Source organism: Aquarana catesbeiana, linkage group LG03 (genome assembly GCF_042186555.1).
Source record: "Aquarana catesbeiana isolate 2022-GZ linkage group LG03, ASM4218655v1, whole genome shotgun sequence".
Lineage (NCBI taxonomy): Eukaryota > Metazoa > Chordata > Amphibia > Anura > Ranidae > Aquarana > Aquarana catesbeiana.
In genome coordinates, this window is record NC_133326.1 from 281,469,218 (window position 1) to 281,494,753 (window position 25,536).

The following is a 25,536-nucleotide window of genomic DNA, read 5'->3' on the forward strand; positions in this document are numbered from 1 at the left end:
ATGACGTCAGTTATGACAAAACTAGTAGAGTGGAGTCTATGCTCAGTCTTACCATGCTAGTATTTATGTGATCTGCAGATTGTTTTATCCTCGAACATTTTATTCTTGTCTGATTGGATTTGTGTTATCTCAATAAACCATCACAGTTTAATGCTATGTTTGCGTTCTTCTCCTCTCTTTTTTACACCCTACCTGGGAGTGAGAGATAGAGAGAGCAACCATTTGAACCGATATCCTCATCATCCTGTCTACATCCAGGGGATGGAACTTTTGTATTGTTTGAACCCACACTTTACTAGGCTCCTATAACGTGGAGTCTAGTCATCTGGTAAGGGCACAGCCTTTCTTTTTATCATGGTGGAAGGTGCATTTCTGGATTTTAGTCGTTTATTATTATGAAGACATGAATATTCAAGGACATTTCACGTATTTGGGATTCCTTTTTGGACTGATCATTGTTACTTTGAATGTCGTCATAGACTGATCACTGTATATACACATACAGTGGGGACAGAAAGTATTCAGATACCCTTAAATTTTTCACTCTTTGTTATATTGCAGCCATTTGCTAAAATAATTTAAGTTAATTTTTTTCCTCATTACGTTCCTCATCCGTACACACAGCACCCAATATTGACAGAAAAACACAGAATTGTTGACATTTTTGCAGATTTATTAAAAAAGAAAAACTGAAATATCACATGGTCCTAAGTATTCAGACCCTTTGCTCAGCATTTAGTAGAAGCACCCTTTTGATCTAATACAGCCATGAGTCTTTTTGAGAAAGATGCAACAAGTTTTTCACACCTGGATTTGGGAATCCTCTGCCATTCCTCCTTGCAGATCCTCTCCAGTTCTGTCAGGTTGGATGGTAAACGTTGGTGGACAGCCATTTTTAGGTCTCTCCAGAGATGCTCAATTGGGTTTAGGTCAGGGCTCTGGCTGGGCCATTCAGGAACAGTCACAGAGTTGTTGTGAAGCCACTCCTTATTTTAGCTGTGTGTTTAGGGTCATTGTCTTGTTGGAAGGTAATCCTTCGGCCCAGTCTGAGGTCCTGAGCACTATGGAGAAGGTTTTTGTCCAGGATATCCCTGTACTTGGCCGCATTCAACTTTCCCTCGATTGCAACCAGTCGTCCTGTCCCTGCAGCTGAAAAACACCCCCCACAGCATGATGCTGCCACCACCATGCTTCACTGTTGGGACTGTATTGGACAGGTAATGAGCATCTTATTTCTCACCATCTTGGATTCCTTGAAGTGTTTTTTTAGCGAACTCCATGCGGGCTTTCATGTGTCTTGCACTGAGGAGAGGCTTCCCTCGGGCCACTCTGCCATAAAGCCCCAACTGGTGGAGGGCTGCAGTGATGGTTGACTTTCTACAACTTTCTCCCATCTCCCGACTGCATCTCTGGAGCTCAGCCACAGTGATCTTTGGGTTCTATTTTACCTCTCTCACCAAGGCTCTTCTCCTCCGATAGCTCAGTCTGGCCAGACAGCCAGCTCTAGGAAGGGTTCTGGTCGTCCCAAACGTCTTCCATTTAAGGATTATGGAGGCCACTGTGGTCTTAGGAACCCTAAGTGAAGCAAAAATGTTTTTGTAAACTTGGCCAGATCTGTGCCTTGCCACAATTCTGTCTCTGAGCTCTTCAGGCAGTTCCTTTGACCCTTATGATTCTCATTTGCTCTGACATGCACTGTGAGCTGTAAGGTCTTCTATAAACAGGTGTTTGGCTTTCCTAATCAAGTCCAATTAGTATAATCAAACACAGCAGGCCTTAAATGAAGGTGTAGAACCATCTCAAGGATGATCAGAAGAAATGGACAGCACCTGAGTTAAATATATGAGTGTTATAGCAAAGGGTCTGAATACTTAGGACCATGTGATATTTCAGTTTTTCTTTTTTAATAAATCTGCAAAAATGTCAACAATTCTGTGTTTTTTTGTCAATATGGGGTGCTGTGTGTACATTAATGAGGGAAAAAAATGAACTTAAATGATTTTAGCAAATGGCTGCAATATAACAAAGAGTGAAAAATTTAAGGGGGTCTGAATACTTTCCATCCCCACTGTATATACATTCATTATATTTTGTGTTTTGGTCATATCACTTCTTTTAGCGGGGCAATCTTGAGTTTTATGATAACAGAAGAACAGAGCAGGAGAAAGCCACAGGACTTAGTGCTTTGAAGAGAAAAAAAAAACACTGCAGATATATGTGCCCAGCTCAAATTTAATTAATAGGGTTTACATCCACTTTAAAAACAATTTTCCATTAATTAATGTACATTGTTTTATTTAATCAATGGTTATAGTTCATAATGTAACAATAATTGGGATTATGTATATAGCAACTGAGCAGAAATCATGGTAAAATAATATGCTAGGTATAAAGACTTAGCACACAGTGCTCAGTACACAATGAATGGCTTGCAAAAAAGAATACACCACAAATCAAGATACTGCAAATCCTAAATGTCACACGCAAGAATTAAACGTTTTCTTATGCCAGGGGAAGAATTTAGCAGGGTGAAGCCAATTCCCCTGGACTTAATTTATTTTTGTCTCTTTATTCTACAAAAAAAATAGTTGTATAATAAAACGCATTGCAGATAACTAAAGGGAGAATATTGTCCCTCTCTACCTTTATTCTGAAATAAACTGCAAAGCTGTATAAAATCTAGAAAACAAAATAAATATGCATGTACTGTAACTATGTATGTGATTTTGTGTTTACAGTGCCTTGAATACGTACGTATTCATACCCCTTGAAATTTTCCACATTTTGTCATGTTACAATCAAAAATCTAAATTTATTTTATTGAGATTTTATGTGATAGACCAACACAAAGTGGCACATAATTGTGAAGTGGAAGGAAAATGATAAATGGTTTTCAAAATGTTTTACAAATAAATATCTGAAAAGTGTGGTGTGTATTTGTATTCAGCCCCCTTTACTCTGATCCCCCTAACTAAAATCTAGTGCAACCAATTGCCTTCAGAAGTCACCTAATTAGTAAATAGAGTCCACCTGTGTGTAATTTAATCTCAGCATAAATACAGCTGTTTTGTGAAGCCCTCAGAGGTTTGATGGAGAACCTTAGTGAACAAACAGCATCATGAAGGCCAAGGAACACATCAGACAGGTCAAGGATAAAGTTGTGGAGAAGTTTAAAGCAGGGTTAGGTTGTAAAAAAATATCCTAAGCTTTGAACATCTCATGGAGCACTGTTCAAACCATCACTCGAAAATGGAAAGAAAATGGAATGGCACAACTGCAAACCTACCAAGACATGGCCGTCCACCTAAACTGACAGACCGGGCAAGGAGAGCATTAATCAGAGAAGCAGCCAAGAGGCCCATGGTAACTCTGGAGGAGCTGCAGAAATCCACAGCTCAGGTGGGAGAATCTGTCCACAGGACAACTATTAGTCATGTACTCCACAAATCTGACCTTTATGGAAGAGTGGCAAGAAGAGCGCCATTATTGAAAGAAAGAAAGCCATAGGAAGTCCTGTTTGCAGTTTGCGAGAAACTATGTGGGGGACACAGCAAACATATGGAAGAAGGTGCTCTGGTCAGATGAGACCAAAATTTTTGGCCTTGCCCTAAAAACAAAACGCTATGTGTGGCGGAAAACATCACCCTGAACACACCATCCCCACCATGAAACATGGTGGTGGCAGCAACATGTTGTGGGAATGCTTTTCTTCAGCAGGGACAGGGAAGCTGATCAGAGTTGATAGGAAGATAGACGGGGCCAAATACAGGGCAATCTTAGAAGAAAACCTGTTAGAGTCTGCAAAAGACTTGAGACTGGGGCGGAGGTACACCTTCCAGCAGGACAACGACCCTAAACATACAGTCAGAGCTACAATGGAATGGTTTAGATCAAAGCATATTCATGTGTTAGAATGGCCCAGTCAAATCCCAGACCTAAATCCAATTGAGAATCTGTGCCAAGCAAGACTTGAAAATTGCTGTTCACAGATGCTCTCCATCCAATTGGACAGAGCATGAGCTATTTTGCAAAGAAGAATGGGCATAAATTTCACTCTCTAAATGTGCAAAGCTGGTAGAGACATACGAAAAAAGACCTGCAGCTAATATTGCAGTGAATGGTGGTTCTACAAAGTATTGACTCAGGAGTGCTGAATACAAATGCACGCCACACTTTTCACATATTTATTTGTAAACAATTTGAAGAACCATTTATCATTTTCCTTCCACTTCACAATTATGTGCCATTTGTGTTGGTCTATCACATAAAATCCCAATAAAATACATTTACAATTTTGATTGTAACATGACAAAATGTGGACAATTTCAAGGGGTAAAAAATACTTTTTCAAGGCACTGTAGGTTAATTTTGAGAGCACTGTCATTTATTTCTGACTAGTTTTGAAAATGACTATTTTTAGAATAGATACCTGTCAACCTGACTGATTAGTAATATATTTAACTGGTTCCCGTTAAAAAGAAAGTTTTCACTGAGTGAGATTGTAAGATTGTAAGCTCCTTTGGGGCGGGGAGTGATAACAATGTACAATATATTTGCATACCACTGCGTAAATTGACGGCTATATAAGTACCTGTACTAATATTAAATACAAAAAAATATAATGAGTTATTACTGCAGTAATTTTGGATGTGACTTAAGCTTGTTTATGTGTTAAATATGGAGGTTTGGACAGTGGCCATTAGAAAGAGCTCAGTATTTTACTGAATCATTAAGTCTCTTTCATTGAAGTAACCCTGTCAGCACATGGTCACTGTCATGCCCCGTACACACGGTCGGACTTTGTTCGGACATTCCGACAACAAAATCCTAGGATTTTTTCCGACGGATGTTGGCTCAAACGTCTTGCATACACACGGTCACACAAAGTTGTCGGAAAATCCGATCGTTCTGAATGCGGTGATGTAAAACACGTACGTCGGGACTATAAACGGGGCAGTGGCCAATAGCTTTCATCTCTTTATTTATTCTGAGCATGCGTGGCAATTTGTCCGTCGAATTTGTGTACACACGATCAGAATTTCCGGATTTTGTTGTCGGAAAATTTTATCTCCTGCTCCCCAACTTTGTGTGTCGGAAAATCCGATGGAAAATGTCCGATGGAGCCCACACACAGTCGGAATTTCCGACAACACGCTCCGATCGGACATTTTCCATCGGAAAATCCGACCGTGTGTATGGGGCATCAGTATCCAAAACCATATCTGCTAAAAAAGGAAGGCATAGACCTACCTTTTCAGTGGCCTTTGCTTTAGAAGGCCACTCAATCGCTGTGCCCCAGCCACTGTAAGCATTCCACGCTTCTGAGTGTGTGGAATACCTGCTCCCCTTTTGTAGGCTGTGCTTTCTCCCACCAACTGGAATATCACAAGAGGATATATTACAACGCAAATCTTGTCCACAGTAGAGCAATGCTTTCAGTTCTGGGCAGTGCCGAGACAAGGTCATTCGGTGCCCAGGGCGAAGATGGCAAACTGCGCCCCCCCGGTATAAAGAAATAGTAATAGTCAGTGTCATTGGGAATCAACTATGTTTCCTGTGAAAAAGTGATCATTCCCTCTGTGAAGAGCCCTGTATTGTACTTGCCACTGTCACCTGCTGCCAGAAGCCACATGTCACTTGCCACCATCACCTGCTGCCAGATGCCATGGGTCACTTGCCACCATCACCAACTGCTAGATGCCACTTGCCACCGTCACCTGCTGCCAGATGCCACATGTCACTTGTCACAGTCACCTGCTGCCAGATGCCACATGTCATTCGCCACCGTCACTTGCTGCCAGATGCCACATGTCATTCGTCACTGTCACCTGCTGCCAAATGCCACATGTCACACCTGCTGCCAGATGCCACATGTCACTTACCACCGTCACCTCCTGCCAGATGCCACATGTCCCTTGTCATCCATAGCTTGCCTCTCTCCCTCCCCTTCAGTTCGGCATGCTGGGGACTGCAGTTTCCCTCTTAGGATTGCAATGGGCCAGTCCTCGGGACTACCTGTCCCATGATCCTCCTTTGTGCTTCTTTTTTTTTCTTCTTCTGCCCAATAGGAAGGAAAGGGCGCTGCTTCCCACTCCTGAGTACAGCAGCATGAGAAGGGGGAAAAGATGATCCCCCAGCTGCTCTCTCTACACAGAGACACAGCCGCTCTCCCCACTGCTGACTGAAGGAGGGAGGGGGAATGGGCAGGAAACAGCGAGCCCTCTCCTGTACATCGGCAGCTCGAGGGGAGGAGGGGGGCAGCACAGTTTTTCCTCCTCGCACCCGCTCGCTGCTCCTATCATTTCCCGGTGGGGAGAGCATGTGGGAGGGGGGTCCGCAGCAACTGGGCTTCGGCGCCCCTCCCTCTCTGCCTTTGCTTGTGGCACCCGCCTAGGATGATGGATCGGCCCTGATTAGTGGCGCTGATTGCTATTGTATACATACACACACAGTTGTGAAGCACACTGCTGCACTTCACCTGCGCCCCCCCACCAGCAAATTGTACTGCCCAGGGCATCCGCCCCTTCCGCCCCTGCCTTGTACTGGCCCTGGTTCTGGGTCTCTTGTAAAGGACTTCTTAGCTTATGGGAACTCAAGACAAAAATTCATTAGGGTTTTGGGTTCTGTGCAGAATTTCTTTCCACGCTCCTGCTTCTGGGGTGCCAAATGAAATAAATTTGGGATGGTTTTGGATTTCCCCTATTTATTATAAATATGTATTATCTTGTCTATTCCTATAGTTAGCTAGTCTATCAAAGCTCTGATAAGTTTAAAGATGATGCTATAATAACAATGTTAGCTTTAGAAATAAACACACTGCTTAAATAAGCAAGGATCTCATTTATTTCAAGTAGAAATGCTAACGTAAAACACTAAAAGAATACTACAGAGCATATAAAACAAAAGAGCAGAGGTGATACAATACTGTAAGTCCTTCCTTTTAGGCTCTGTATGCTGGCTGGGCTCCAAGGAAAAGAGGAAGAACTAGCTGACCATTACTTTTAAAGCTCACTCAGACACCACCCACACAAACACCCTCTGCCTGCCTGTCTAGTCCTCCGCCCAATGAAAAATCCATAAGAGCCATTCTTCCTAATCACCAGGAAGTATATTCTTCTCCTGCCCATCTACCAGGAAGCATACTGTAGTCTCAACTAGGGGCAGCATTAGTCTATGAACCACTGCTTTGACCTAGGTCAACATTCCAACAGCAGCTGGTCTTTAAAGCTTTGTTTGCAGTCATGTTAATCAGGCACTTTGATCTTCATTACACCAGGTGGTTTGAAGCAAAGCTCTCATATCCCATACTCCACCACCAGGGGGTATGCATGACTCCTTTCTTCCAAATTAAAGTTCTGATATGCATTCTTCAGTTACATATGCCCTGCTGGGTAAACTTGCTGTAATGGCATCCCAGGCTACCCCCAACAGTATCCAGGCAAGCTGTAACCAGATTTCACAGTTCAGAAACATTTTACATTAGAAAAAAAACATGTTGCCTTCCAACACGGGTGCGTGGAATATCTGCTCCTTTGCTGTAGGCTGTGGTCTTTCCCACCAACTGGAATGTCACAAGAGGATGTATTAACTGGTGAGAGGAACCATTGTGTGCAGAAGGGGAATCAGGTATCAATTAAATATTTGTAGCAGGAAAGAAGCAGCGTTTCAAGACTGGGACAGGTAGAAAGATAAATATATTTCATTTTCTTTTAGCAGATATGGTTTTAGCTCAGTTTCATGGGGGGGGGGGGCTGCATTGTTTTCGATTAATACGCCAACTCATAGCCTTGCAAAAACTTTGCAAAGACCATGTATTTCCTTTAAGCTGGACATATTCTGTTCTATATCTAGTATAAATATCTGCTGAATGCATTACTGAACTGTGCACATCATTAGTGCTGTTTGCACAGCATTATATGAAAAGCTCTAACTAGTTTAATAGATACTTCTATTTTATGCTTTTTTTTTGTCATACACAGTGCAGTCAGTTTTGATGTTTTTGCAAGGCTTAAAATAAATCTGTCATAAGATAGAAAGTGCTAGCAAGCTTTTTGAGTTTAGGTTGTCATCAGTATAAAGAAAACAGACAGCAGTGTTACAGTATGGTCCCTTGTACTAATTCAGGTTAAAATATTTTCATTGCTCTTTTGCCTGGGGAAGAGTGCACAGCTGTGAGATTTGATGAGCAAGTCCAAATTCTTTATATCTGTATTAAAAAAAAAATAGACTAACAGTATATTGTAACAAAATAACAATCAGGTAGTGCCCCTAAAACAAAAAATGAAAGGAGCACACTTCTGCCTGATTTATGCCTCATATACACAGATACATATACAGCGGGTCTTCAAATGCAACAAAAATTTGGTCTTCTCTGGAAGAACTGTACTTGTCCTTTATTTTTTGTGTACTTTTCTGTGCACACAGACGATTTGCATCTGGAGCTACGTGCAGGGTAAATAGGATGCAAAATGACATAAGCTAAATCAAAAACCTTCCTGAAAAGCTGTGTCAGTAATACCTGCAGAACCAAAAAATGCATAATGGCCAATGTGACTTAGTATCACCAGTTAGAATGTAAATGTTTAAAACTTATGTATTATGATATATAATTATTTATGTGACATAATTCTTTATAGAGCACAATTGCAACAGCAATGACAGATCCCAAAAATATCTCTGTTAGACGGATATGCACATATGCTGTAGATCCTAAGTCTACACTAAGGTTATAGGTGTCTTGCCTTGATACCTATCCCAAAAGTTTAGTTGAAGTCTTGTGTGAATTCTGGGCAGTATCAGAGCTTGCTGCTAAGCTGTGCACCAATACATTCCTAATGGCCCATCATGATGAGGTGACCTCATTGAGTAATAGGAATAGGCAGGAGTTAGAAAGGACTGAGCAACCATTGGGAAGTCTTAAAGCTCTGCCTGTCACAATGGCCAGAGGTGGGTCCATGACAGGAGAGTCCAGAGGCAGTAGGCAGGAGGCTGCTGCAGGTGTGTTTAGGTACCTCGTATCCCCTGACAATGTCTCTTTAATAGCATATGTATTGGTTGTTGTAATTTACTGCTCAGTCTGATTAAAAACACTTGCTCTCTGTATAGCCTGTATGTAGGGTGCAGTGTGGTGCGGTGGTGATAAAACACACAGTCCCAGTGCAGGAAAGAACTTGTATTGAAACAATGTTAAGACAGTTCACAAATAATCCGGTGGGATTCTGTTGTAGAGCGGCAGCTTACTGTATATTTTTGTGCCACATCCAGTAATAAGCTAAACAATAAAACAATGGACCCCCTAATGGTGGACTTTTAAGGCACTTGAAGAAAATATTACAAAATATTAATACCAATGTAATTTATTAAATTTCAACATTAAAAACAATAATAGTATAACAAATACCGTACGGAATGGATAACAGACATTTTTACATGTATGTACACAGTTTCAGAAGTACTCTTGCACCCGATGCGTTTCGGAGTAAATATACCTCCTTCCTCAGGGGTGAGTGTAAGTTAGAGACATTTTTATTTTAAAAAGGGTATATAAGAAACAATAGAAATATATGTCAACATTCAAACATATATATGGGTATAGCAATATGGTTTAATCTCCATGTATTTTTACACTTACATTAGTGTAGTGTGTTGCTGACTTAGCATTCCATATGATTGAAAATTAAAAACAACAGGAGGGACACGGTCTGTCAACCATAGAAATTCACCAAAGATATTTTTGAATGAATTTTTTCATCTCAATTCTCTTCCAATACGGATACCAAACAAATTTCTAACAACTGAAAATCATTGCTTCCTCTTGGAACCAAGAATTTCTATGGTTGACAGACTGTGTCCCTGCTGTTGTTTTTAATTTTCAATTATATGGACTACTAAGTCAGCAACACACTACAATAATGTAAGTGTAAAAATACATGGAGATTAAACCATATTGCTATACCCATATATATGTTTGAATGTTGACATATATTTCTATTGTTTCTTATATACCCTTTTTTAGAATAAAAATGTCTCTAACTTACACTCACCCCTGAGGAAGGAGGTATATTTACTCCAAAATGCGTCAGATGCAAGAGTACTTCTGAAACTGTGTACATACATGTAAAAATGTCTGTTATCCATTCCGTACGGTATTTGTTATACTATTATTGTTTTTAATGTTGAAATTTAATAAATTACATTGGTATTAATATTTTGTAATATTTTCTTCAAGTGCCTTAAAAGTCCACCATTAGGGGGTCCATTGTTTTATTGTTTAATAATCCGGTGGGAAGGCAGTCCAGCTGAGAACACGCACAGGTCCAACAGCGTGTAGAGAGCAGGTTTCACCTGGACTGCCAGAGTCTGTAGAGAGGGGCAGAATGTGGCCTGGCCATCTTGTGCCCAAGCAGCCATGTGTCCAGAGAAGCAGCGAACCCTATGATTTCCCTCCTTGTCAGGAACCTTTCCCTGCCACTAGTTCTGTCCCTACCAGATGGGGTACCTGTCCCTTCTCTACCAACTCACAAATTTGTGCCAAACCTGGGGGCCAGGGCCTTAATAAATGCTCTGCCAGACCCAAGATGGCTGCAGGAGTCACATGGGGCAGTAACATCCAATGGGAAGCTTCCCCAGTGACCCGGGAAACCATAGAGGAACCCTGTTTCTCTTAACTATCTCTTCAACTGCGGTGCCGCTGTGGAAGAGCACCACCTGCAGTGGAGAAAGTAGATTGCACCTGCCTAATTTATCTCAACACATCATAATCACAGATAGCATATAGAGCAGCCATACTCAAATAGGGTTCCAGGGAACCCTAGAACTCCTTGAGCTGTGGCTAATTGACCTGTTTGATGGTGTCTGAATAATTCCAGAGCCAATGCCACTTGGCAAAGCCTGTTGCTTGACACCAATTATCTTTTTAACCTTCTGTAAAGGTGGCATTCTGATTACTACTGTTAATGGCATTCTTCCTACTAGTCACCAATATAAGGGGCATTTGTCCCAGCGACCCCAAATGAATTTGTTTTTGAAGGGATTTACCTGAGACCTGAAAATCATTTCAAGAGTTCCTCTGGGGTAAAAAGTTTAAAGCGGAGTTCCACACAAAAATGGAACTTCCGCTTTTCGGAACCCTTCCCCCCTCCGGTGTAACATTTGGCACCTTTCAGGGGGGAGGGGGGTGCAGATACCTGTCTGAGACAGGTATTTGCACCCACTCTTGGCATAGACTCCCATGGAGGCCACATACAGCCCACTATAATATTTTATCGGTCTGTGGCATATCCTTAATGTGCACAGATTGAGAATTAAGGTCAGCAGAGGTTGCCTATGGTCCCTGCTTCGACTCCCCCCCCCCTGTAATGAGGGACTCTGATGGGGACCCAGATGTAAGGGGGGCTTTGATGTAAGGGGGACTCTGATGAGAAACCTGATGTAAGGGGGACTCTGATGAGGAACCTGATGTAAGGGGGCCTCTGATGAGGAACCTAATGTAAAGGGACCTCTGATAGAGACCTCAATGTAAGGAGGGCTCTGATGGAGACCCTTATGTAAAGGGGGGCACTGATGGGCACTTTTTTTACTCTAGGGATATTTTCAGCCCATGAATATTTGTAAAACATACAATGTGGCCCACGTACTGAAAGTATGGAGACTCTTGCTCCAGTAGGGATAATAAAATGCAATGAAAAAAAATGCAAACTGCAAACATTTACAATATAAAAATCAAAACATAAATTATTTTCATGCACACTTTAAAATGAAAGTGGATGTAACCCCAATATTTCATATTTCTGATAAGCATCTGTATTACCATGTACTTTTATCCAAAATAATCCTGTTCTCTTTGCATTGCTTCCTTTGTGTGAAATACCTGGTGATCCTGCCAGTTGTTCTGCTTTCCTAATTCAAACTGAGCACGCCAGGACATGGAAGCACATCCATTCCAACATGGTTCGTTTGCTTCTTTGCTTTCTGCTTGGGGACACAGCCTGCCTGTACTCCAGTGGTTAGACTTGTGTTGCCACAGCCCCCTTGCACAGATCTTCACTGGGAAGATCAGTGCGCTACTGTTCCTCTGCCTCCTGGTGACACGCTCCCCTGTCCAGCTCTTCTCTGGGAAGATCAGGGTACTGCTGTTTCTCAGCCACCTGATGATATGCCTCCCAGCCCAGGTCATCACAGTTTATTTCTGTCTTCTGTTCTCTGTTCAAGCTGCTTCTGCCACATCCACTTATTCCACCATCATCACAAGGGGTCTCCACCCCCATCTCGCTGTAGTGTGGATATTTTCCAACAGGCTGGTTGAATGCAAGTCGATCAGTAGACTTTTGTACAACCAGCCTGCCTATTCATGGTTAGAAATTTGTCCGTTCCCTGCTGAACACACCACATTTCGATCCATGTATGGCCAGCTTTAGTCAGGGAAATATATATTTAGTTTTGAATATGCCATACATTCCTCATGTTATGTATAGAGTAAGTTTCAAATATAATTTATAGATCATTTATAAATTGAAATGTACAATAGATCTTCTGAAAAAAGGGTGTAATGCTAAATGAATGTTTCCATCAGTTTAATACATTAATTCAGGAAGATGTATTATCAGTGAAATGTAAAATGCATCACAGGCTTTTGTGAGTTTTTTGTACAGCAATCACACTGTAAAACAGACATTGACAGCCAGGTATGCATGATTGACTGATGGACCCTGTCGTGACTAAATGTATTTTTATCAGGCTAGTTGTACAATATTTCTGCTGCTTTGTCTCTTAACTTAAAGAGTATGCTTGCCTATTGTATTTCCCAGCAGGATTGAAGTGCAAGGCTTTTAATTTTAGTAAGCTAGTCATTAACTTTTAATGTTCCCAAAGTCAGCACGGTAATGGATGAATAGATTTTCTGTGCGGTGCCTAGTGGCTACAATGGGAAAAAAGTGTCAATTCTCTTAGCCACAAAATCCAGACAGGATGACTATAAGTGTATAGTACTGCTTTTCTGCTCTACTTACTCTTCCTTTAATGTCTGGATGCAGAATTTACTGGCTGCAGTTGGACATAAACAGTTTGCATGCTTGGTACCCCAGTCACTTTAGGTCTACAAGCAATACAGTCATCCAGATAAGGTTCATCAAACTATATAAACAGCAGATTAATGTGAAAAAGTTTACTGAAGTTAGGAACAGATTTCTAAATTGGTATTCAATACATGTGATAAATTATTAGCTCATAAAACAACACATATGACTGCATATCTGACAAGTGGTAAATAGGACTCCTCACATCTATACTGAAGATCTTGCTGTGGTAAGCCCATTAGGTAAGCCCAGTAAAACACAGGACCTAAGCCAGTATTTGCCAATGATTTGCATCTGGAGCTACGTGCAAGGTAAATAGGATGCAAAATGACATAAGCTAAATCAAAAACCTTCCTGAGAAACTGTGTCAGTAATACCTGCAGAACCAAAAAACGTGTAACCTCCAAAGTGACTTTTATCACCAGTTAGAATGTAAATGTTTAAAACTTATATATTATGATTTATAATTATTTATGTGACATAATTCTTTATAGAGCACAATTGCAACAGCAATGACAGATCCCAAAAATATCTCTGTTATACATATATGCACATACAGTGGGGACGGAAAGTATTCAGACCCCCTTAAATTTTTCACTCTTTGTTATATTGCAGCCATTTGCTAAAATCATTTAAGTTCATTTTTTTCCTCATTAACCACTTCAGCCCCGGAAGGATTTACCCCCTTCCTGACCAGAGCACTTTTTCCAATTTGGCACTGCGTCGCTTTAACTGCTAATTGCGCGGTCATGCAATGCTGTACCCAAACGAAATTTGCGTCCTTTTCTTCCCACAAATAGAGCTTTCTTTTGATGGTATTTGATCACCTCTGCCGTTTTTATTTTTTGCGCTATAAACGGAAAAAGACCGAAAATTTTGAAAAAAAATGATATTTTCTACTTTTTGTTATAAAAAAAATCCAATAAACTCAATTTTAGTCATACATTTAGGCCAAAATGTATTCGGCCACATGTCTTTGGTAAAAAAAAATGTCAATAAGCGTATATTTATTGGTTTGCGCAAAAGTTATAGCGTCTACAAACTAGGGTACATTTTCTGGAATTTACACAGCTTTTATTTTATGACTGCCTATGTCATTTCATGAGGTGCTAAAATGGCAGGGCAGTACAAAACCCCCCCAAATGACCCCATTTTGGAAAGTAGACACCCCAAGGAAATTGCTGAGAGGCATGTTGAACCCATTGAATATTTATTTTTTTTGTCCCAAGTGATTGAATAATGACAAAAAAAAAAAAAAAAAAAAAAAATTACAAAAAGTTGTCACTAAATGATATATTGCTCACACAGGCCATGCGCATATGTGGAATTGCACCCCAAAATACATTTAGCTGCTTCTCCTGAGTACGGGGATACCACATGTGTGGGACTTTTTGGGAGCCTAGCCGCGTACGGGGCCCCAAAAACCAAGCACCGCCTTCAGGATTTCAAAGGGCATAAATTTTTGATTTCACTCCTCACTACCTATCACAGTTTTGAAGGCCATAAAATGCCAAGATGGCACAAAACCCCCCCAAATGACCCCATTTTGGAAAGTAGACACCCCAAGCTATTTGCTGAGAGGCATGTTGAGTCCATGGAATATTTTATTTTTTGACACAAGTTGCGGGAATGTGACAATTTTTTTTTTTTTTGCACAAAGTTGTCACTAAATGATATATTGCTCACACAGGCCATGGGCATATGTGGAATTGCACCCCAAAATACATTCTGCTGATTCTCCTGAGTATGAGGATACCACATGTGTGGGACTTTTTGGGAGCCTAGCCGCGTACGGGGCCCCGAAAACCCAGCACCGCCTTCAGGATTTCTAAGGGCGTAAAGTTGTGATTTCACTCCTCACTACCTATCACATTTTTGAAGGCCATAAAATGCCCAGATGGCACAAACCCCCCCCAAATGACCCCATTTTGGAAAGTAGACACCCCAAGCTATTTTCTGAGAGGCATGATGAGTCCATGGAATATTTTATATTTTGACACAAGTTGCAGGAAAGTGACAATTTTTTTTTTTTTTTTTTTTTTTTTGCACAAAGTTGTCACAAAATGATATATTGCTCAAACATGCCATGGGCATATGTGGAATTACACCCCAAAATACATTCTGCTGCTTCTCCTGAGTACGGGGATACCACATGTGTGGGACTTTTTGGGAGCCTATCCGCGTACGGAGCCCCGAAAACCAAGCACCGCCTTCAGGATTTCTAAGGGCATAAATTTTTGATTTCACTCCTCACTACCTATCACAGTTTTGAAGGCCATAAAATGCCAAGATGGCACAAAACCCCCCCAAATGACCCCATTTTGGAAAGTAGACACCCCAAGCTATTTGCTGAGAGGCATGTTGAGTCCATGGAATATTTTATTTTTTGACACAAGTTGCAGGAAAGTGACAATTTTTTTTTTTTTTTGCACAAAGTTGTCACTAAATGATATATTGCTCACACAGGCCATGGGCATATGTGGAATTGCACCCCAAAATACATTCTGCTGATTCTCCTGAGTACGGGGATACCACATGTGTGGGACTTTTTGGGAGCCTAGCCGCGTACGGGGCCCCGAAAACCCAGCACCGCCTTCAGGATTTCTAAGGGCGTAAAGTTGTGATTTCACTCCTCACTACCTATCACATTTTTGAAGGCCATAAAATGCCCAGATGGCACAAAACCCCCCCCAAATGACCCCATTTTGGAAAGTAGACACCCCAAGCTATTTGCTGAGAGGCATGTTGAGTCCATGGAATATTTTATATTTTGACACAAGTTGCGGGAAAGTGACAATTTTTTTTTTTTTTTTTTTGCACAAAGTTGTCACAAAATGATATATTGCTCAAACATGCCATGGGCATATGTGGAATTACACCCCAAAATACATTCTGCTGCTTCTCCTGAGTACGGGGATACCACATGTGTGGGACTTTTTGGGAGCCTAGCCGCGTACGGAGCCCCGAAAACCAAGCACCGCCTTCAGGATTTCTAAGGGCATAAATTTTTGATTTCACTCCTCACTACCTATCACAGTTTTGAAGGCCATAAAATGCCAAGATGGCACAAAACCCCCCCAAATGACCCCATTTTGGAAAGTAGACACCCCAAGCTATTTGCTGAGAGGCATGGTGAGTATTTTGCAGCTCTCATTTGTTTTTGAAAATGAAGAAAGACAAGAAAAACATATTTTTTTTTTTCTTTTTTCAAATTTCAAAAGTTTGTGACAAAAAGTGAGGTCTGCAAAATACTCACTATACCTCTCAGCAAATAGCTTTGGGTGTCTATTTTCCAAAATGGGGTCATTTGGGGGGGGGTTTGTGCCATCTGGGCATTCCATGGCCTCCGAAACTGTGATAGGCAGTGAAGAGTGAAATCAAAAATTTACGCCCTTAGAAAGCCTGAAGGCGGTGATTGGTTTTCGGGGTCCCGTACGCCGCTAGGCTCCCAAAAAGTCTCACACATGTGGTATCCCCATACTCAGGAGAAGCAACAGAATGCATTTTGGGGTGTAATTTCACATATTCCCATGGCATGTTTGAGCAATATATCATTTAGTGACAACTTTGTACAAAAAAAAAAAAAAAAAAAAAAAATTGTCTTTTTCCCGCAACTTGTGTCACAATATAAAATATTCCATGGACTCGACATGCCTCTCAGCAAATAGCTTGGGGTGTCTACTTTCCAAAATGGGGTCATTTGGGGGGGGTTTGAACTGTCCTGGCATTTTATGCACAACATTTAGAAGCTTATGTCACACATCACCCACTCTTCTAACCACTTGAAGACAAAGCCCTTTCTGACACTTTTTGTTTACATGAAAAAATTATTTTTTTTTGCAAGAAAATTACTTTGAACCCCCAAACATTATATATTTTTTTAAAGCAAATGCCCTACAGATTAAAATGGTGGGTGTTTCATTTTTTTTTTTCACACAGTATTTGCGCAGCGATTTTTCAAACGCATTTTTTGGGGAAAAAACACACTTTTTAAAATTTTAATGCACTAAAACACACTATATTGCCCAAATGTTTGATGATATAAAAAAGATGATCTTAGGCCGAGTACATGGATACCAAACATGACATGCTTTAAAATTGCGCACAAACGTGCAGTGGCGACAAACTAAATACATTTTTAAAAGCCTTTAAAAGCCTTTACAGGTTACCACTTTAGATTTACAGAGGAGGTCTACTGCTAAAATTACTGCCCTCGATCTGACCTTCGCGGTGATACCTCACATGCATGGTGCAATTGCTGTTTACATTTGACGCCAGACCGACGCTTGCGTTCGCCTTTGTGTGAGAGCAGGGGGGGACGGGTGTTTTTTTTTTTTTTGTTTTTTTTTTTCTTTATTTTTTTTTGCTTTTTTATCTTATTTTTAAACTGTTCCTTTCATTTTTGTTTTTTTTAAATAATTTTTATTGTTATCTCAGGGAATGTAAATATCCCCTATCATAGCAATAGGTAGTGACAGGTACTCTTTTTTGAAAAAATTGGGGTCTATTAGACCCTAGATCTCTCCTCTGCCCTCAAAGCATCTGACCACACCAAGATTGGTGTGATAAAATGCTTTCCCAATTTCCCAATGGCGCTGTTTACATCCGGCGAAATCTAAGTTATGAAATGCTCGTAGCTTCCGGTTTCTTAGGCCATAGAGATGTTTGGAGCCATTCTGGTCTCTGATTAGCTCTATGGTCAGCTGGCTGAATCACCAGCTGCATTCTCAGGTTCCCTGTTGGGACAGGAGAGCCAGAGAAAAACATAGAAGACGGTGGGGGTGGGGGGGGCATTCCCTCCCACTGCTTGTAAAAGCAGTCTAGAGGCTAATTAGCCACTAGGATTGCTTTTACATGAAAGCCGACCGCTGGCTGAAAATAATGATACCAAGATGATACCTAAACCTGCAGGCATCATTCTGGTATAACCACTCAAAGTCCAGCAACATACCAGTACGTTGCTGGTCCTTGTTGGGCATACATTGTAAACTTTTTTTTCATGCAGCCTGTGGGCTGAACGAAAAAATAATATTGATCGGTGGGTATGCCCACCATTAGAATACCTCCCTTCATCCACCCACTTCTAATGATGGGCATACATGCACCGTTTATATATGCCGAAGCATGGGGGCATCCTCCCGCAAAAGGCCGGAGCAAATCGCTCCTCCACCCACTGCTGCCCCCACGCTTCGGCATATATGCTGAAGTATGTAACTGTGGTGGTGAAATCACCTCCGACAGTGCTGGAGTCGCGGCTTTATGTATCGTGGGAGCAAACGCTGTTGCTGTCAAGATAAATAAATCCGCGCTGCAACTGAATGGCGTACCTGCTAAGCAAATGATGGTTAACAAAAAAACAAAGTAACATTACAGTATAACAGCAATACTTACCATACCTGCAAAGCAAAATACAAAAAAAACATAGTAAAAAATAAAACATTTAATGCAACCTGTGCCTACCTAAAATATATATATGCCGAAGCATGGGGGCATCCTCCCGCAAAAGGCAGGAGCAAATCGCTCCTCCACCCACTGCTGCCCCCACGCTTCGGCATATATGCTGAAGTATGTAACTGTGGTGGTGAAATCACCTCCGACAGCGCTGGAGTCACGGCTTTATGTATCGTGGGAGCAAACGCTGTTGCTGTCAAGATAAATAAATCCGCGCTGCAACTGAATGGCGTACCTGCTAAGCAAATGATGGTTAACAAAAAACAAAGTAACATTACAGTATAACAGTAATACTTACCATACCTGCAAAGCAAAATACAAAAAAAAAACATAGTAAAAAATAAAACATTTAACGCAACCTGTACCTACCTAAAATATATATATGCCGAAGCATGGGGGCATCCTCCCGCAAAAGGCAGGAGCAAATCGCTCCTCCACCCACTACTGCCCCCACGCTTCGGCATATATGCTGAAGTATGTAACTGTGGTTGTGAAATCACCTCCGACAGCGCTGGAGTCACGGCTTTATGTATCGTGGGAGCAAACACTGTTGCTGTCAAGATAAATAAATCCGCTCTGCAGCTGAATGGCGTACCTGAAAACAAAAAAGTAGTTAACAATAAAAAAACAAAGTATAAAAAAATTGCATACCTATAAAGCAAAGATGATAAAAACATAACAATAAAACATTGCAGTATAGAATGCAGAACAATAGAGAGAGAATAGAGAGAGAACAATAAAACAACAACTATTTTTGGTTTTTTTATTTTATATATTTTTTTGTGTTTTTTTCTTACTTTTTTTTGTTTTTTTGTTTTTTTTTACACTTTTTTTTGTAACTTTAACTTTTTTAACTGGTATCAGGTTTGGGTCTCTCAAAATGCGACAGCATCTTGGGAGACCCTGTGAAAGTGTGTCCTAGTCTGTGCAGTGCTGTACCCTACGCTAATACTCCGCTAGTGTATGGTAGCGTTCAAAACATTCACCAAGACAAAGACCAGGACTGCCAGGACAGAGGGGACAATAATACCGGGTGTCACGCCTAAATCCGCGCTTGCTGCAGACACGACATCTTTTTTGGGGGGCTCGTTGGGTAGGGGTACTCGGGAGGACATAAATAAAATGCCTCTCATGCAGCCGGCTTACTGCATTTGGTTGGGGAAGGTGAGGTAGAGCACCGTCTGGAAACAGAAGGGCTCTGACGATCTCTTCCTGGAATTTAAGGAAGGATCCAGTCCGTCCTGAAGCTCTGTATAGCACATGAGCGTTCAGCAAAGCCAATTGAAATAAATAAACAGACACTTTTTTGTACCAGCGTCTGGCCTTACGGGCAATTAGGTACGGCGCCAACAGCTGGTCGTTGAGGTCCACCCCTCCCATATTAAGGTTATATTCGTGGACACAGAGGGGTTTCTCCACAACACCAGTCGCCGTAGGAATTTGGACCGTCGTGTCTGCATGAAGGGAGGTAAGAACGAAAACATTCTTATTGTCCCTCCACTTCATAGCGAGCAAATTATTACACTGCAAGCAGGCTCTCTCCCCCAGCCTAAGACGGGAATCTACAAGCCGCTGGGGAAAGCCCCGGCGATTAGGTCGCACGGTGCCACATGCTTCAATCTGATGATCAAACAAGTGACTAAAAAGTGGCACGCTTGTGTAATAATTGTCCACGTACAAGTGGTACCCCTTTCCGAATAAGGGTGACACCAAGTCCCACACTATCTTGCCAGCGCTTCCTATGTAGTCAGGGCAGTTTGTCGGCTCTACGTGACTATCTTTGCCCTCGTAAACCATAAAACTACATGTATAGCCTGTGGCCCTGTCACAGAGCTTATACATCTTGACCCCGTATCTGGCACGCTTGCTGGGAAGGTACTGTTTGAATGACAAGCGGCCAGAAAACTTAATCAGGGACTCATCAACGCAGACAACTTGATGGGGGGTAAACAAGTCTGCAAAACGTTGGTTGAAGTGGTTTACGAGGGGCCGAATTTTGTAGAGCCGATCGTATGCAGGGTCTCCACGAGGACGACAGAGTTCATTGTCGTTGAAGTGCATGAACCGCAAAATCTGCTCGTATCGTGCCCTGGCCATGGAAGCAGAGAACAAGGGTGAATGGTAAATTGGGTCAGTGGACCAATATGACCGCAACTCACTCTTTTTATTCAACCCCATGAGGAGGGAAAGGCCCAGAAAGGTCTTAAATTCGGAAACCGTAATTGGTTTCCAATCTCTGGCAAGGGTGGACTGGGGAATAGTGGCGATGTGTTGACCAGCGTACAAATTGCTTTGGTCCACAATAGATCTATAGAGATCTTCGGTGAAAAACAGCGAATAAAAATCCAGTGGCGTAAAGTCAACTGTTTCCACCTGAATTCCGGGTTGGCCAGTGAAAGGGGGAAGTACGGGTGCTGCAGAAGTGGAGGGTTCCCAATTCGGATTGGCCAATGCAGCAGGAAGGGCACTATGGGCACGACGGGCCTGTCTTTGTCTTCTTGGTGGCAGCGGGACACTACTTGTGCTTGCCACCTCGCCAGCTTGAACTGCACTTATGGGACTCGCCACGTCACCACGTGATACTGCAGTGCTGGATGTACGACCAGGGTGTACTAGGCCGCTGGTGCTTGCCAGTTCACCAGAAGGAGTAGCGGCACTAGTACTGCTCTGCTCCATACGAGAGCCCTGCGGTTCTTGCACTTCAAGGACAGCATAAGTTCGGGGTCTGGTACGCCTGACCTTAGCAGGGACCACAACTCCGTCGTCAGAGCTATCTGTCATGGAGCCGCTGTCCTCTACAGGATCGTATTCTGAGCCTGAATCTGACAGATGAGTGACTTCCTCTTCACTATCTGTCATGCTCAGAAACCTGTAGGCCTCTTCACTAGTGTACCTTCGATTTGCCATTTTGGGCTCTAAATTTAGGGGTACACTAGTGAGACTCACAGGCAAAAAAGCTCCTGACTGTCAGCGACTGTATAAAAACGCTACCAAAAAACTGTTAGCGATCGCAGGGATCAGGCCTGACTCTGCGAACGCTGCAGTTATGTGTGCTTAGTGTTTTGTAAGTGTCAGTTATCGATCGATACTGCACTTGGGTGGGCTGGGCAGGGCTGGGCCGAGGAGCAAAACGCAGGTGCTAGCAGGTATCTGGGCTGATCCCGCTAACACTGCGTTTCAGGGAACCCTAAACTGCTGGGGAGTATAGATCTGATCGGATCAGATATCGATCCGTTCAGATACTATAGCACTAAGGGAGGTGTATGCTGCGTGCGTGGGTTTTAGCGGTACTGGCGCTAACCTCACGCTGCCTGGGGCGACGCAGACCTTATCTGATCCTAAAAACGTAACTTCTATCACCGCCGGGCAATTAGGGGGTTAAACCTTTATAAGGTAATAAACGGCGGGTGCCCTAAAACTATAATAAACTATAATAAACTGTAATAAACTACAAAAAACAAACTAGCTAACCAGCGTCACCCGTAACACTTATACGGTGATCGCTGGTGAAAGGGTTAACTAGGGGGCAATCAAGGGGTTAAAACCTTTAGCAGGTAGTATATGGGGGTCCCTGTCGCTATAAAACACTCACAGCGAACCTATATACTTACCTCCCCTAACTAGCGTCACCTGTGTCACTAATGCAGCGATCAGAAAAACGATCGCTTAGCGACACTGGCGACGGGGGGTGATCACGGGGTTAACCTTTATTAGGGGGGGGTTAGGGGGGTACCCTGGACCTAAAGGGGGGTACCCTAGACCTAAAGGGGGCTAACCTAACTGCCCTAACACTTATAACTGACACAAACTGACACCAATGCAAAAAAAAAAAAAAACTGCTATTGGTGACAGAGTGACAGGGGGTACAGGGGGGTGATCGGGGGGTGATCGGGGTGTGAAGGGGGGTGAAAAGTGTGCCTGCGTGTTCTACTGTTAGTGTAGTGTTGGTGCACTTACTTGGATGTCTTCTCTCCTCGGCGTCAGATCAAAAAGACCGGCTCCAGGAGAGATGACATCACTTCCTCTCCCTCTGTTTACATTACAGAGGGAGAGGAAGCATTTGATTCGCTGGGAGCGATCGGGAGGGGGTGGCCATCAATGGATGGCCTCCCCCTGACCTTTCATCGCCCGCGAACAAGAGCCGACCGCCTATGGCACCGGGGGGGGTCCGATTGGACCCCCCGCCCGCGGGAAGGCATCACGTACCAGGTACGTGATTTTGCCTGCCCGTGCCATTCTGCCGACGTATATCGGCGTTAGGCGGTCGGCAAGTGGTTAATGTACACACAGCACCCCATATTGACAGAAAAACACAGAATTGTTGACATTTTTGCAGATTTATTAAAAAAGAAAAACTGAAATATCACAGTAGTGATAATAGTGATAATATCACAGTAGTAGTGATAATATCACAGAAGTATTCAAACCCTTTGCTCAGTATTTAGTAGAAGCACCCTTTTGATCTAATACAGCCACGAGTCTTTTTGGGAAAGACGCAACAAGTTTTTCACACCTGGATTTGAGGATCCTCTGCCATTCCTCCTTGCAGATCCTCTCCAGTTCTGTCAGGATGGATGGTAAACGTTGGTGGACAGCCATTTTTAGGTCTCTCCAGAGATGCTCAATTAGGTTAAGTCAGGGCTCTGACTGGGCCATTCAAGAACAGTCACGGGCAGGGCCAGACTGGGAATAAAAACCAGCCCTGGAAATAATTTCATACCAGCCCCATAGTATTTTTATACCAGCCCAACCGCATAACGTCATTATTTTCTTGTTCACAAAAGGGAAAACCATGCATTTTAAAGCACATTTGAAGAGTGTATTATATATAGATAAGAGAGACATGGAATTTACAAACAGCAGCAATTTTTTTCAAGGCAAAAATCATGGCATTTACTGGCACATTTTTTATTGACACTGCAAAAAAAAGGTGCCGTAAATGGCAGTTTTCAGTGCAAATATCAATATTTAAGCTATAAACTGCTATTAGCAATGTGTTAAGTTAAACAAAAGTCAAAAACCATATTTCTCCATTTACATGAAAGTCAGATTAATATAACCCAACACAGAGTTCCCCCATATATCAGGAGGATTCCCCTTTACAGTGCAAGGGAACTCTGACATAAAGGGGAACATTGCAGATCATGATCTAAGCGGTAACTCTGATATAAAAGGGGGGCACTGGTGACCAGAGACCCCACTTATATCAGAGTCCTCTGCATTCCTCTTTACATCAGAGTTCCCCCTTGCACTGTAAGGTGGAATCCTGCAGACTATGATGTAAAGGGGAACTCTGGGAATGTGGGGAGGACTCTGGTGACCAGAGACCACCTTCCGCAGAAAGAAAACACTAAAGTAAGGGGGTTTACTGATATAAGGGGTAAACCTTTATATCAGTGCCCCCTTACAATATTGTATTGACCCCCCCTCTCAGGCTGACCTGGCGGCGCTGTCACTGACCTCCTCTCAGGTGCACCATGCAGGGCTCAGTCAGTCGGCTCCAGCTCGGGGGCTCTGGTTTTATTCCATAGTTTCCTCTCCACAGTCCATACATGTCTGACTTCTCCCATGACCCCCATCCCTGAGGCACTCCCACTGTTGACTCCACTCCAGACTGCAGACGTGATATAAGACAATAGATGGTCAGAGGCTGCCGATGGTACAGGAGAGGTCAGAGGCTGCCGATGGTACAGGGGAGGTCAGAGGCTGCCGATGGTACAGGGGAGGTCAGAGGCTGCCGATGGTACAGGGGAGGTCAGAGGCTGCCGATGGTACAGGGGAGGTCAGAGGCTGCCGATGGTACAGGGGAGGTCAGAGGCTGCCGATGGTACAGGGGAGGTCAGAGGCTGCCGATGGTACAGGGGAGGCCAGAGGCTGCCGATGGTACAGGGGAAGTCAGAGGCTGCGGAGGGGGGGTGACAGGAGGTCAGAGGCTGCAGGGGGGGGACAGGAGGTCAGAGGCTGCAGGGGGGGGGACAGGAGGTCAGAGGCTGCAGGGGGGGGACAGGAGGTCAGAGGCTGCAGGGGGGGGACAGGAGGTCAGAGGCTGCAGGGGGGGGACAGGAGGTCAGAGGCTGCAGGGGGGGGACAGGAGGTCAAAGGCTGCAGGGGGGGGCAGGAGGTCAGAGGCTGCAGGGGGGGACAGAGGTCAGAGGCTGCAGTGGGGGGCAGGAGGTCAGAGGCTGCAGGGGGGGGACAGAAGGTCAGAGGCTGCAGGGGGGCAGGAGGTCAGAGGCTGCAGTGGGGGCAGGAGGTCAGAGGCTGCAGTGGGGGCAGGAGGTCAGAGGCTGCAGTGGGGGCAGGAGGTCAGAGGCTGCAGGGGGGGCAGGAGGTCAGAGGCTGCAGGGGGGGCAGGAGGTCAGAGGCTGCAGGGGGGGACAAGAGGTCAGAGGCTGCAGGGGGGGCAGGAGGTCAGAGGCTGCAGTGGGGGCAGGAGGTCAGAGGCTGCAGTGGGGGCAGGAGGTCAGAGGCTGCAGTGGGGGCAGGAGGTCAGAGGCTGCAGGGGGGGACAAGAGGTCAGAGGCTGCAGGGGGGGCAGGAGGTCAGAGGCTGCAGTGGGGGCAGGAGGTCAGAGGCTGCAGTGGGGGCAGGAGGTCAGAGGCTGCAGTGGGGGCAGGAGGTCAGAGGCTGCAGGGGGGGCAGGAGGTCAGAGGCTGCAGGGGGGGCAGGAGGTCAGAGGCTGCAGGGGGGGCAGGAGGTCAGAGGCTGCAGGGGGGGACAAGAGGTCAGAGGCTGCAGGGGGGGCAGGAGGTCAGAGGCTGCAGTGGGGGCAGGAGGTCAGAGGCTGCAGTGGGGGCAGGAGGTCAGAGGCTGCAGGGGGGGCAGGAGGTCAGAGGCTGCAGGGGGGGCAGGAGGTCAGAGGCTGCAGGGGGGGCAGGAGGTCAGAGGCTGCAGGGGGGGACAAGAGGTCAGAGGCTGCAGGGGGGGCAGGAGGTCAGAGGCTGCAGTGGGGGCAGGAGGTCAGAGGCTGCAGTGGGGGCAGGAGGTCAGAGGCTGCAGGGGGGGCAGGAGG